Below are 15,554 nucleotides of genomic sequence, written 5' to 3' on the forward strand. Positions count from 1 at the left end.
CGTTTGTGTTTCGAAGTCAGTGAAACCAGTCACACAATAAATGTAATTATAATTGGGAATGTAAATAATTTGGCACGACTCTTCTCTGTGACCCCCTGCGAATAAAGTTCGGATCGGGACTCGTGGCTCAAGAATCTGTGGCTGCACGGTCCCATCTCCGAAGCCGCGGCAAATGAAGTTTGTATCGGCTCAAGAATCCCTGGCTGTAAGTGTAATTCAACGACCCATCTCGGAAACTCCGACGAATCAAGTTAGGGTTGTGATCCATTCCTCAAGAACCCGTGGCTGCAAGGGTTTCTGTACACCACTCACGATAACCAAAGCCTAATAAGCGGCACATTTTCAGATCACTAAAAGGAACCATGGCATATTTACGGACCACTTAAGTGACTCGCGGCACATTTCTACGTAACAAAAGTGATCTGCGGCGCATTTACAGACCGCTTGAGTCAGAGGTGTTGGGGAGGTGTAGAGACCCCCCCCCCCCAAGCCGACCAAAAATATAAAAAAATATAAAATATGCTTATATTAAGCATTTCAAACAATTTCTATTAATGTAAATGCTTTATGAAGGGTGGTAACTAGAAATTTATTGGGAAGAAAATTTTTGTGTCTCCTCCAAAGGACAATTGTCGGTACTCTACTTACTTGAATGACACGTGGCACAGTTCCGGATCACTTAAGCAACCCGCAGCAAACTCCCTGTTCACATAATTGATCTGCGGCACATTTATAGATCACGGAAGTGGCTCACAACATGCGTTCAAACCAATAAAGTGGTCCACACTCTCTACTAACCGCTTAGCAACCCTTGGTTTACGCAGGAGGCCTTCAACCTTTTTCTATTCACTGCCTTAGAGCACTGCCTATACTCGTCATTAAAAGAAGAGCACCCTTAAATTTGACCATGCGTATGCATGAAATCAGGATCATTTTAAACTCCCAGTGCAATTCGTACAAGGGGTTTAATTGAGACCTTGATCAAGGCCTCGCAAGCACAAGATCGGACTCAATCATCCAACACTCTCCGTGCTCCAAGGAGCACCGTGGTGCTCGCGAGCAACAGGGTGGAGATGCTCAGTTTAGACCCTGTAATATTTTGTGATGCAATTATATGTATATATTTTGTGTTTGGTGTATCAAATTAATACACAATTGAATCATTGCGTCTATTCCTACTTGAATCTTCACCATCAACTTGCAATTTCTTCAGCATTTACTTACAAACATACTTTCCAATAACTCAAGTACATTAATCTCCATAGTGTGTGGGTGTGTGTGGTGGGTCACGTACAAACTTAGTTCTATCGCGAGAAAGATATTGGTTACTTTATACCCAGTATACAACATAGCTAATTGCAGGCTCCGCAAATTACTGCGAACCGTTGACCGTAGAACATTACTAACAATTAGATACAAAAATTAAATAACTTGTAGACTTCAGATGTAAGTCATTCATGTTGCAAGGGATTGTATGGGTATTAAAATTTAAAAAAATTAGATTTTTATATGGGCACGCTGTCCCTAAAAACCGAATCAGAAAGTTGTTGCTCCGTCTCTCCTGAGCCCAATAAAAGTATCCAACGTTTCTAATAATATAGAGACCTAAGATGTTCTTAAAAAAATATGAAAACATTTGAGTACCTTCATCTCACCTGGAAAAAATTAGCGTTGGAATGCAATTAATAAAGCCGCAAAAAAATTATTAAAATTGCAGCGGTCGGCTACTCATCGCCTCTCGCGCTTCTTGGCGATATTTGAAAAAAAAACCTTTCCTTTCACTTTTTTTCCCTTTCCTTTCCCAGTTTCTCTGTTCTGGAACTGTAAGTTATTTCTGTCTATTCTAGTTATTTCTTTTTCCCCCCCTCTTCCTTTGTCTGTGCTGTACCTGATCAGAGCCGTTATTTGAATGGCGTCACTGTTACACTCTAGATTTGAGGGAGCTTTTTAATTCCTTCTTGGCTTTTATTGGCGTTGAAGATATCGATATATATATAATTTTTTAGTTTTGTGATTGTAGTTCGTAGTAATTTCGCCGGATTTTGTATTTTTGTGCATATTCAAAATAGTAGAAATCAATGGTAATTGAACTTTTTAAAGACACCACCTTGGGACCCTTTCCTTGTATGTGCACTGAGATATTTGAATTCAAAATTTAAGGAAAGTTGGGGAAAAACAGCATAAATGGGTGGGGAGAAATGTACGTAGTCAAAAATTTTGAGGTTTTTCCCCAATTTTCCACTGCGTGTGTGATTTTAGAGAATTCTAATATATTTCCCTTACAAACGTGTTTTTTTTAACTACAAATGAGAGACACAGCAATAGCTTTCTAACTGGGTTTTTTGAGGACAGAGTGTCCATATAAAAAAGGTCTTTATTTTAATAGCTATGCAACCCCCTTTCTACACGTTATTTGGATATTTAAATAGGTGAACTGAACTTCAATTCTGTGCAATTTGTACTTTTTCCTAAACTAGTAACACACATCGTACGCTACGTATTTCGTTATGTAAGTAAAACTCCAGCTTCAGAATATTAACAGTCCACATCAAATATCCAGTTATTTTTCGCCGGAGATCCAAACTAAATTTTAGAGACAATCACGTGACAACTGCGAAGACATTCCATTTCCTCACGACAAATACAACAACAAAAAAAGACATTTAGACGAAATTCATTCTTATCACGTCCACGACATACGCGACATCGCGTTTAGAGTCTCCGCAGAAGCATCATGTGCCGCCCCTAGGAGCCGAAATTCTTTTAAATCGTGTTGTGTTGTTGTTGTTGTTTCCTTTTTCTTCACTGTGTCGACGCCTTTTCGGAACCCGATTGTCCCATTGGTTATTTTAGATATATCAACTTCTCTAGGAGGTGAAATAACGTGTACGGAATGCGTTATCATAAAAAACAACAACATAATAAATAAAAGCCAGATATCCCCGAAGAAATATTTTACCAAGATGGTGTCATAAAAATGTTTCGAAATGGGTCCATGAAAACAGCAAAAAAATAATATTTTCCCAGAAATAAAATGATATGTACTTCTCCGTCATATTATATCAATTTTATGAAAAGTATGTCTAATGATAAGCTTTATTCTCTCTGTATATACCTTCGAATTACGTAATTGATATTCTAATTGGTTTTTACGATCGCAAATGAAGGAAGCCATTAAAAGTCCAATATCTTGTTTGTCTCGCATGATCCGGAATTTCAATAGCTTCAAAGACATCCAATTATGGGAAATGTATTTCATTTCATTCTCGTGTCGTGTGCATGCACTGGCATATACGCTTGTGATAGATTTCACAATGAAATATCCTTTGATGTTATGAAGGTATAGAATGAATTAGGGAACGGAATATCGAAACATATTTATAAGTGCTGCTTTGAAGAGTATTGATCATTTTAAAATCATCTTCACAGGTTTGGGAATTTAATAAATTAGTTCCGGATGAGTATTGATCGTAGTATTACTTGCTAATCGTGCTATTGTAGGGTGTGGGACTTCTAAATTTGGGCACTAGAGATCTATCAAAGTTTAAGATAAATTAAGATGTCTCTATAGTTCTGAAAGCATGGATGTTTCAAATGAAGAAGAAATCGATTGTAATCAGTGGTGGTGGCTTGAGTGGGACTACGAAACAGAACCCCTCCCCAAATCTATATACAAGGCGATTCAGAAAAGATGGGAAAATCTTTAAGAGAGCACATTATTACAAACAATTGTCATCAAAGAAAGCATGGTCTAACATCGAAACGGCCGGTCCGCAAACGTTAAAACGGCATTCCTGTTGAAATTCATCGGGAGAAAAAGAACATGCATGCAAATGTTACCTGGAGAAGAAAAAGAAACCGTATGCAAATCTGCGACACAGTCAATAAAAGGCTTTATTTTTTATTTTTTTCTTATTTGATGAAAAATGTTCGTTTTTATATGTACTGCCACCTTTTAAAGTTTTTGTATATCTTCTTAATTACCCTGTATAATGTATATACAGGTGGAATCCGACCTATTCTGACAAACAAAAGTGGTTATAGACGAGCCCGAGACGAGTGAATCACGAAACACCTCCACCAATCCGGTCCCATCTCGAACCGTTTTCGAATTATGGAGGATAATCGATTATTGGGAACAAATGCATCGTCTGAAAAAACCTGAATTTCTGAAGTTTCTAAAAGACCTATAAGCAAACCAAGCGCACATTTGGAAAGAGTAAAAACATTATAAGGACTATCTTCAAAGAATATCTGGATTTACTTGTGAACTACAGGCGCTGAAATATTGACGAAGTTCAAAATCGAATTGTCGCTACAATTTTTAATATCCCCATTTCCGCAAACACCGGACTAACTACAAGTCGGTCAAATTTGCCAAAAAAACCTTTTCCATTCTACCAGAAAGATTTGGGAAGGTTTCGAAAGAGCCTAGAATAAACCAAATTGGTGATCTAGTTCAGGAGAAATTTAGTCGTTTCTTTGCGATACATGAAAATGAAATTTGCATTCGTCGAAGTAATTTTAGCAGGTTTTGGCGACAATTCGATTTTTCACTTCACCAATCTCTTGTTGCTCACCATTAATTACGGATATCCTGTAGATAGAGATAGTGTCACCTTATAGGATTTTTTCTACAAAATCAATAACCGCCAATTCCGAATTTTCATCGAATGTCTAGTTCGACAAACGCTTATTTCAGTGATGTATTGCAAACAAACGACAAAATTTCTCCTGAAACAGAAAACCGATATGGCTTATCGTAAGCTCTTTCAGAAGCTGGTGGAATGAACAAGTTTCTGAAAAATTAGACCGATTATAGATAGCTTATAGGGTGTTTGCAGAATTTGCAATTAAAAATGTTGATAACAATGCAATTTTAAACATTGTCAATCTTTCAGCGCTTGTAGCTTGTCATTGAGACCAGATGTTTCGAATAAAATCGTGTCACTTATAGAATCTTTACCGTTCTTTCCAAATGTGTGCTTAGTTTGCGTATACGTCACTCAGTTTACCTGTCAGAAAATTCACAAATAATGGTTTTTTTCTGATCTGACCTGGCGCAGTTTTTTTTTTCCATAACCGATTATCCACCATAACTCGAAAACGATTTGAGATAGGAGTAAGACTTGGGCTCGTCTATCATCCCCCCCCCCCCCATTCGTTTGGCATAATAGGTTTAACCAATCTGTTGGTCTTTCAACCCAGGAACGAACTCTGTCAAATTTAGTCTAAGGTTGTTTATGTTCTGATATATATAGGCGTGAACGGTGCACGCTTCTACAATAAAGACAAAAAAAACCCTTTTCTATGTTGAATTCTAGAAAAACAATCAAAAATCGCGACTTGACATATGATCTTACACAAACTTTTTTATTACTTGTATATAGTCAGTCACATTATGCTGATTTTGTAATGGGGTGTATCGACCAATAGTTGTCAATCTGGACACAATCATCAGTCACGGTTGGATATTTCAGTGAGCACCACTGTGCCTGCATGCAAAGCATTGAAGAATCTTGTTCTGAACTCTAGATGCACTATTTTATTTCCCGTAAAAACAGAGTGAAATCCATATCTGATTACAAAACTAAAATGGACTTTATTTCGCAAATATTTTTTTTTTCATATGATCAACATGATTTTAAATTATGTAATTTACAATAAAGAAAGTTATTACATCGAATAGATGATCGGGCTCCGGATTCACAAATGAAATCTTCTTCGACGGACGTAATCTGAACTTTGGTATTTCCTGAAGAAAACACGAACCAATAACACACATAAATGAAAGCTATTTCTGTTTCACCATCACCATCAATGGAAAACGAACGAACGTATGATAATCATGTTTTCTAGTTGCAATGCTGGAGAACTGGAGAAACCGCGAGACACCCAGGCAATTGCAATGCTGCTACATCTTAACACGTATAGACGAAACAAATTCGGCTCACTGCTCACGCTTCACACAATTCGGCTCACAGCTCACACCTTGCACGCAGCAAGTTTATCATGGCTCGGGCATGTCGGGACGCTTAATATCAGGTTCGAATACAAGTGAGCCAAACTTGGTTTCCTGCCACTAGTCATCAGAAAAAGCTTTGGCGCCAATTTATAAAAGCTTTTTTTGATAAACACGCGCATGCACATTCCAACATAGTCAATCCTGCCGTAAGCCTCTTATTCAGTCCACAATGAGATCCGGGTTGAATAGTAAAACCTTCATAAATCTTCATTTCTCAAATCTTTCTTCAACAATCAGATGTTCATCATGATTCCACATTCTCTAATTTCTTATAAAAGAAAAACAAAATCATTACATCAAATAGAAGATCAGATCTCGGATCCCTAAATAAAACCCGCCTTTCTTTCAACGGACGTAATAATCTGAACTTTGATATTTCCTGAAGAATACCCGAACCAATAACATACAGAGATGAAAACTATTTCTGTTTGACGAACCATCAATGGAAAACGAACGGACGTCTAAGAATCTTGTTTTCTGATTGCAATGGTGCTGCTGCATCCATACACGTATAGACGAAACAAAGAAGCAAGAATAAAAGAGTAAGAAAAAAAAAAAAGCTTTTATCGTTAGGGGTGGGATAGATAATATTCCAAAGCCATTTCTTTTCTTTTGGGTTTCCCGATAAAGAGGAACAAGCAAAACCAAGTCCTTTGGGACAAAATTATGTTCTGGAGGAATGCTGTAGTTCGATTCCAGGGAGTCTTGATGAATAAATTGGGAGGATTCCTCTATCTTATATTTTTCTTTAGCAGCGTAGGAACCTTATGAGGAATGCATCAGAAAGCATACAGAGGAAATCTCGTCTTCCACATTTTCTGTTGATGTTGTTGTTGATGTTTTTGTTCCGGAGGAAATAGCCCCTGACTCATAAACGAACATGTTTGCTTTGGAAATGAGCGGAAACAAAAGACCATGAGAATGATAAGGGCATCTCTCTCTCTCTCTCTCTGTATGTAGTTTTCTTTGCAATGCTTATTGGTTTTCATTTCAGCTGAATATTGCTGATATCTATCTGTCTATCTTGAGTCTGATAAAATATTGGACATTACTATGCCGGTAGATTGAGAGAAGTCTGACGAATGAGGATAATAGAAATCCTACGTGATAGCCCTGGGTTATTGTCTAGAAATAATCTCCGTTAAAGGATACTTTGTCTTTACTTACATCCCATAATGGCGATGCAAATTATGTTGTATCGAATGTCTGCCTCTTTTGTATTCCGTTTCTTGAAAGCTATTTTCTGTCCAGCCAAGTCTCCAGTTTGTTTTTCTTGCTGTTTGTTTACAGGGCGAGTTAATTAAGGGAATAAAATAAGAATTCGAGTTACTGAGGAGTTTTACTATGGGATATTCACAAAAGGCTTTTTTATCCCTTTTGTTCGACCAAACGGGATGCATGGCCACCGTACTCGCAAATAGGACTTTTTTGGGATATAGTTACTCTTCGGTTGGTTACTATCAGGAACCCCGAGTCCCGATGCGATCACATTCACTGGCGTGCACTGTATCATGAACAATAAAACCTTTCCTTTGCGGACACCGGCCGGATAAAAAAACTGTGTCCGCAAAAGAGGGGTAGCCGTTGATGCGGGGAAAGAGTTAAAATGCATACTTTTATCGAACATGGGAAAACTATTATTTGACCGTAAAACAGGGGGTGTTCGTTAACAGAGTTTTCACTGCATTATGTGTATTTATGTGTATACTATACTATACATTGTGGAGAATGTATATGTTTATACTATGTATGTTTATGTTTATACTATACTATACATTGTGGAGAATGTATATCCCTACTCTAACACTAGAACCACCGGAACAGTCATTTTGGTCATTTTTGATTTTGAAAACGTTACAATCTGCAGAGTATTTGACGTACACACTCAATTTTGATAACTTTTCGATATTTCTGTACCTGTCCCTGTGTACAAAAATTTGAAGGCAGTGGAAGTTTTGATCGGGAGATATCGGCATTTATATCTAGAACGGCCAAGAGCAGTGCTCTTGTAAATTACATATGTTTTCCTCTTGTGGTGGTAGTTGATGTATACTTTTGCTGTTTGATTTATTCCCTGTTATTCCCTGATGACATGCACAACACAACACATATTCACGAGGTACATACAGATCCAAAAAAAAAAAAATTATGATATTCGTTACATTATGCTACTGGGCAACCTAAAAAGTGTATTGACAGGCACAGCAGAAGTTCATGTATCCACAATCAAAATGCTATCCCTTATTTAGGCCGGGATTACACTGTAAAAGTTTTGTGAAAGTGATTTTATAGTGTAATCCTGATCTTATATAAGCTATAGCATCTGTTATCAAAAATGATGATTTTTCTTCCTGATCGTTCACCTGGCAAGCTCAGTTTTTGTTGTAGTTTGACATTTCATAACTCTTCATGCCGGTATCCGCTTTGAAAGCTTCCTAGGAAACACAGGCTCATTCACACTGTGCAGAAATGGCTCTTAGAAGGACCTGTTAGAATAAAATAGATGATATTTTATCAGCACCAAATGATGTTTAGACAATAAAGCTGAGGCTGTGGAGACTAACGATATGCAAACTCCGACAACGAAAACCATGATTTTCTGCTATATCAACCCGAAAGAGAAAGTAGTGATTCCGGAATTGACTGGTCTGAATCAGACAACATGTAAATTAACTGCACATCTAAAGCACATGGCTGTGCCCGCTGCTAAAAATGCCACACTCTGGATTAGAGAGATTTTCAAAAACAAAAGTAGAATAAATTAAGTCAAGAAAATAATTAGATGGATAGAAGGCAATGAAGGCAAAGTGATACCACAGATTCCATATCAGCCAATAGCACAAGTACAAACTGCGCCACCTCGCCGTACACAAAGGACAAAAAAGAAACTGATCAACTATAAAGAAGACTGACTGATAGCACGAGAACAGTATAATGACGGGGAAATCGAACGATTTAAATTGAAAATGAAATCGATTATGAATATTATCTGATTTATTATTGCTTTCAATATGCGATTTAGGATTTTATATTCGAATTAAGATTTAATATGGAATATAGGATTATATGCTTGATTTCCGATTGCATGCGTAGATTGTGATCCTGCAACTGATTTTGTACTTAGATTATGATTTTATAGTTGTTATGATTGTAATGTATATTTTGTAATGTATTCTTTTTATGAATAAATTGCCAGATGTATATATATATATTCAGTCTGTGAGGACAATGAGCCGATATTGCCATATGGCGATGCGGCCTTCATATCTTTCGGTTTGACGGTCTGAATCAGATAATACTGCTAACTGTATATTCTTCAAAAATTAATCTCCATGATATGGAATTATAATAGTGCCCTAATTACTCCTCGATAGCGCAAATTTACAGTAGATAATGATATATGCTATCCATAACGTACGAATAACTAAATAGTGTCAATAAAAAAAGACCGTGGTGTACAAATAAATAGGTGTACATCATTAAAATGGAGCAATGTACGACGTGATGTAAATGCAATGTGTTTATAAATATTTTTCATGTTAAATCTCGTCCACAATTTCCCTCTAAATTTTAATATTTAAAGCTGGGGAGTCATTATGTAGACATCCTGTATGCTTCAGAAAAAATAATTGCTTTCAAAATCAACCATGTGGGATATGTAAAGCTTGTTATATTTTATTGTAAAAAATTAGTGTTGGAATTGAATATATTGCACCAAAAAGAAGCAGCAGGCGAAAATGACTGCTAGCGGCCTTTATAGGCATAACGTATAGAGTCTGGTCCTTCTAGTATTTTATAAAGACGTCATTTACGTTAGTACGCAAGCCAAATAAAAGTTGTTCTTGAAATTTTTCGCTACATTTAGCTCCTAAAATATTTAACTTATTTTCTTTTAATAATTAGAAAAACCTTCATGCACATCATTTTTTTTTATAAATTTAAAATCATGGTTTTTAACTCAAGAAAATTTTAACTATATTTTTTAAAATCGTAATGAAATCATCTTGCATAAGTTAGCAGCTGCGCCAACTTTTTTTTTTAATCTATCAACTTCATTCCTGTGGCTCGTAATTTCTTATATATAGATACTTAAAAGTTTTGCAACAAAGGTTGGCATTTTTAATGCAATCAGGCATAGCCACCCTTCAGAAATACCTACTCAATTCGAACCATGCATGGGGTTCCCCTCGATGACGACCCACTGCATATAGGATGTATTTAACGCTCATAAAATTTCATGTTTTTCCTTAAAATAATTTCCTCTTAAGTATATATTTTCGCAAAAGCGACAGAGCCTGGGCGTGCTCGGTTCCGTACTATATATATTTTGAATAAACACGTGAGCAGCACAGGTGCTTTGGCAATTCGAAAAGCTATTTTTGCTATTTCTTCATTCTCTATCTTCATATCTCTTGATCTCACGATCAACCGACACATACGCACAAAAATAATTTTTTCAGGTCTCACAAGCTAGCTCAGCCCTATAATGTTTTGTGTCTGTGTTTTTATCCAATAAATATAATTATCGTATCCTAGATTTGTCCCAAAAAACATTCATTAGAAAAATACGGTGTTTTTGAACACACTTATAGCAGTGATTCCCAACTTGAGCGTTAACGCCCCCCCTGGGGACGATAGAATGATCCAGGGGGTGGCGGTAGAAGCTACGAGTATAACATAGGATCCTATGGGTTAGATTGCGTTGGGGGGGGGGGCGCGATGGCAGCTTCTCCCTCTAGCCATCCCTCAATAGCTAATCAAAAGCATAATTATCATACGCATTCGCAAAAATAAAACAGTTGCATAAACAAACTCATACAAGACCTAAAAAAATAAATTTCTAATGATTTTTACTCTTAAAAAAGAAATGAAGAAAAAATTGAAATTTAAAAAAAAAAATGAAATTCGGAAGATATAAAACCTAATGGACGCAAAATAAACAAATCAATAAACAAACAGACCTCACGTGAGTTATGTACCTATCAGTAATTTTAAAAGTTGATCTAAGACGTAAGATGATATGTAAATATATTTTTTTTCTTCCTTCATCATTTAACAAATGTTTAAGCTTCTATAAACCTCAAGGAAGATTAAAATTTGAAGAAGAAAAAAAAAATTCACGATGAAAGTAATTACTTTCATCAATAAGAAAAAACATCAACCATTTCTTCTTTTTTCTTTCCTACTTAAGTTAACATTGGCGAATAAATTTACCAGGGACGTGATGATGATGGTGATGAGAGCTTTTCCACAAATATTTGCCACTTTCGGACCAACGAAGGAGGGGGGAAAATAACATTTATACACAAATTGGGCCTTGAAGAACGGTACTTACTTCAGGGAAAAGATAGGGCACACACATAAGAAATAATTAAAGAAAAGTTAAGAAGCAATTTTTCTGGTTGAAAAAAAAATGAATTTTTGTGAAGAGCGAGAAAAATTGTCGGGCAAACATAAGCGAAACAAGGTTCTTGTTTGCCAAGTTATTTTTGGTAAATTGCTTTCCGGTGTTATTCCGACATTGAATAAATAGCTATATATACTCTCGTAAGGTTTTTTTCCCTGCATCACTTCCTTTTTTTTATCTTCAAATACATGTTATCGCGCTAACTGAGAAAAGCAGCTAATGATCGGAAAGATAAGATTTTGATGGCAATGTACCAAAAAAGTGCTGATTCTGTCCTGGCAGTATTCAAATTTTCTAACGTTAGGTTGTTATACAGAGTGGGCAAAAAGTCCGTAGGATCTTTAAAAATAAATAAAAACCGGAAAAATAACTGAAATAAAAAACGGTTTGCAGGGTTAGCGTCGCTAGGTCACGGGGATATTTTTTCAGACAGGAAAAAAAAACTCAAAAAATAGCCGATATATGGCGCTGGTACAAGCGACTTAGGTGGGAAGATGTAAATGAGACGTTTATAGGAACTGCGCTCCTAATCAACAACGACCTCACCGTTGTAAACCGCGTGCGTGAATAAGGATGCTGAGTGCCCAGGATAAAGCTTTGTTGGTTGAGTGTTTTTACGGGAATCATACGAATCAGCGACCATTGCCTAGCGTAAATTCCGAACTCAGAAGAATGTGAGGACTGGTAAAAGGTCTTTAAGAGCGACAGGCCTCATAAATCGTGTTTAGCGGTTTGAGGAAACTGGAACGCTGAAGGATCGTGTAATATAGATCCCTGTTTATGGAAGGCACGTTGCCCGCGTGTTGCAGCCGAAATGGAAGCGTTAGCGTCCGAATCAGCAGTGCTCGTGAAGCTGCCAGACGCTTGGGATTACCACCATCCTCGGTACGCAATGTTCTTGATGGATTCCTTGATCTGTATACATACACATTATAGTTGTGCCATGAACTTTTACCAGCGGATACCGTAAAGAGGGAAGCATTCGCGAGGTGTGTGGGTTTTTTCCAAAATCGAACAGAATCCCACCTGGGTCTTCAACATCTTGTGCACAGATGAGGCTCATTTTTCGCTTCGTGGTGACGGTAACACCCATAACTGTCGCATCTGGGTGACGTCTAATCCTCGTGAGTACACGTAGAAACCGTTGCATTCCCCAAAAGTGACAGTGTGGTGAGGGGTCACAGGTTCGTTTATCATAGGGCCCTTCTTCTTTGAAACGCAGTGCCCAGTAAATGGGTGTAAAACGGCTACGGTGAATGCGCGGCGTTATTTAAGGTTTTTGCGCGAGAAGGTCGTGACATGCTTGCGTGAAAGATATGCGCTTTCTACCGTCATGTTTATGCAAGATGAAGCAACTAGTCACACTGCTACTCTGGTCAGGGCATTCCTGATACAGACTTCCGGGGATACAAAATGATTAGCAGGCGTTCCAGGTTCCCATGGCCTCCTCGGTCTCCAGATTTGACACCGGCAGACTTATGGTTATAGGGATATTTGAAATCCCGTGTGTATCGATCCGGTCCATCCAATCTGTCTGGACTGAAAGATGCGATCCACCGAGAGGTGGCATGTTTTCCTCTTGGACCTGCTGCAACTCTGCCGTTGCTGGATTTGTGACTCGTGTGGTGGTGGTGGTCATGTGGGACGATTTAGGGGCATTCTGTTCGTTATCTGATGAACTACTAACGGATTGGTGCATGTTGGAATGTGTGTGTGTGTATGTGTAGTTAACCTGACGTTAAGTTTGTTTGTGTGTAATGCTTGTTATGTGTAGTGCTGCCATCTGCCATCACTAACTATGGATGAAGTGTAATGATTGAATAATTGTAATGTATTAGACCTTTTACTCTCTGTGGCGAGACTTTTTAACGGGGAGATCGGCTCGCATTCGTGCCTCGAAGTTGGGAACTGCAGAAAGCCAACTTCAGCCGACCATCACTGCACCGATGCTATGAAAATGTATTCCATTCGTTTCACGCCTTTATCCCCTGAATGGATGTTAACAAATATAGAAAATATATTAAAAAGTAGACCGCCCGCTTTTGAAGCTATTTAATATCCCCTTCCGTTTGCCAAAAACATAAACGTGCAAATTTCTAGAACATGAAAAATGATTCTTGACTGTGTTTACTCAACCCATGTTTCTCAATGGAAGTTGCTCTAGTTAAAATGGTTTTTAAAATGTTTTTCAATAGGGGATACACATTTGCGTTTCTGGAAAAACTTGAATAGCGAAATCAGTGATCCAACCAGCTGATAAACCCAACTTGTCTTTTTACTTCAATCTGTAATTTTAGGAATAATCACTAGCTTTCGTTGAAGCTACTTGTGTTTCCTTATGTTGAAAAATACTGTTATAAAATACATACGATCAAAATAACTGATTAAAATGTTTTTAGATACGGTCACTTATCTGAAATGTTTTGCATAAGAACATAATGTAGGACAGTTAATTGAGTTAGTGAAATAAATCAAGTTAAATGATAAACTTTTAATACAAATTTTTATCTAATTTTGATCGATTGCTCAAGTCTATCAACTAAACTAAAATTTTTAACTCCATTGGCAATTGATCGTTTTACCGACCCGATCGCGAAAGCCCTAAATTATACGTCTGTGAATAAATTGATTAAAATCATGCTCAATAATAATTACACGGTACCCACAGCCCAGTTCAATATGAAAAAACAAAAAATACCAGTCGTTAAAAATTGAAGCAGTTTGGATGACACAATCCCAGCCTTTTTTCATGAAGTTTGCCCCCCGAAAATAATCTTCATTTTCTAGGGCAGCGCTCCCTAAATACTTTTTAGTAGACACCAAGATCTCCCAGAAATCTTGGTGTCAGCCATGGACCCTATAGCTGCCAAATCCACGGCAATCCTCAGCGAGGATGTTCTCGAACAATGGAGGTCATTCTATCCAGTACTATTATGATGCGATAACAATGCCATCTACTGGACTGCAAAAGCACTAAAACAACGTTTCATGCTCCTATCGAGAGATGTCGCAAGTACAGTTTTTCTCAAAAATGTTTTTTGTCTTTAGTCACCTCTCTCATTGTCGTTTATATACTCCAAGTATACGCCATCATGCTGTCACGTCCATCCCACGTCAAATTGTTGCAAAGTCTTCTATCTGGAATGGTGACAAAACTTATATTATTGTTATTGAAATATTTCAGATCATTGTACTTCGCACGAGAGATTGGAATTGGGACCTTGTACAAAACTTCCAATTCTTCGATACATATGTTCTTCTCTTGTTGATGGTCTTCCTTTTTGCTTGTTTTTAACCGTAACTTGCCGTGCTGATGTAATTACCAAAGAAACTGGAACGGTGGTACACTAATGGCCGTATTGACCGACAGAGTCTAAATTACAATCGCAGGTTGAAGGATTAGCGATCGACACACGGATTGGATAAAATCCTCAATTTCGACCAATCCGTCTCGATCTTCAATCTTTCCACCTGTGATTATAGTTTTAAACTGTGTTGGTGAATATATATATACACGGCCGTAAACGTGGTGTAGAACTATCTACGTGAAGGCATCTGATTGGCCTTGTCGGTAGTGTCCATTTTCTCTGGTACATAGACTTTAACAAATCTCTCCAAGCTAGAAACATTTCTAGTTTTACAGTCTTTCACAGTGAAAGGAGATGGTTTCACACGACTGTTTCTCTGGAATCTCGACATTGGACGCTTATTTAGGACACAGCATTAACCTATACTCAGAATGATACGGTTATACACGAACTAACCTCAAATTCATAAGCGCAAAGCATGAACTACACAACAGTAAAGTGAAACAATTAATTAATTAATTTGCACCTGGAACGGCGTCCGATGAGACACGTGACAAATGAACACTTTCTGATTACTGTTTCTCGGGTAAATTTCTCGGTTCACTTAACCATGGGATTGGTGTGTATATGAAGGCTCAATACTTTACTCTTTCCTCACAATCGAAAATGCAGAAACATTTGCTCAAGAATTAACAAAATCGGCGAATGCTTATTTTGAATTCACTTTTGTGTTATGGGTCGAAGTGTGAAGTGTATAGAGTGTTAATTATTTTACTATCAACACGATACACACGGTGTATTGTGTTACGCTGCT

Source organism: Pholcus phalangioides, unplaced genomic scaffold, assembly GCF_987345545.1.
Source record: "Pholcus phalangioides strain wild (caught in Gottingen) unplaced genomic scaffold, Ppha-v1.0 ptg000012l_1, whole genome shotgun sequence".
Lineage (NCBI taxonomy): Eukaryota > Metazoa > Arthropoda > Arachnida > Araneae > Pholcidae > Pholcus > Pholcus phalangioides.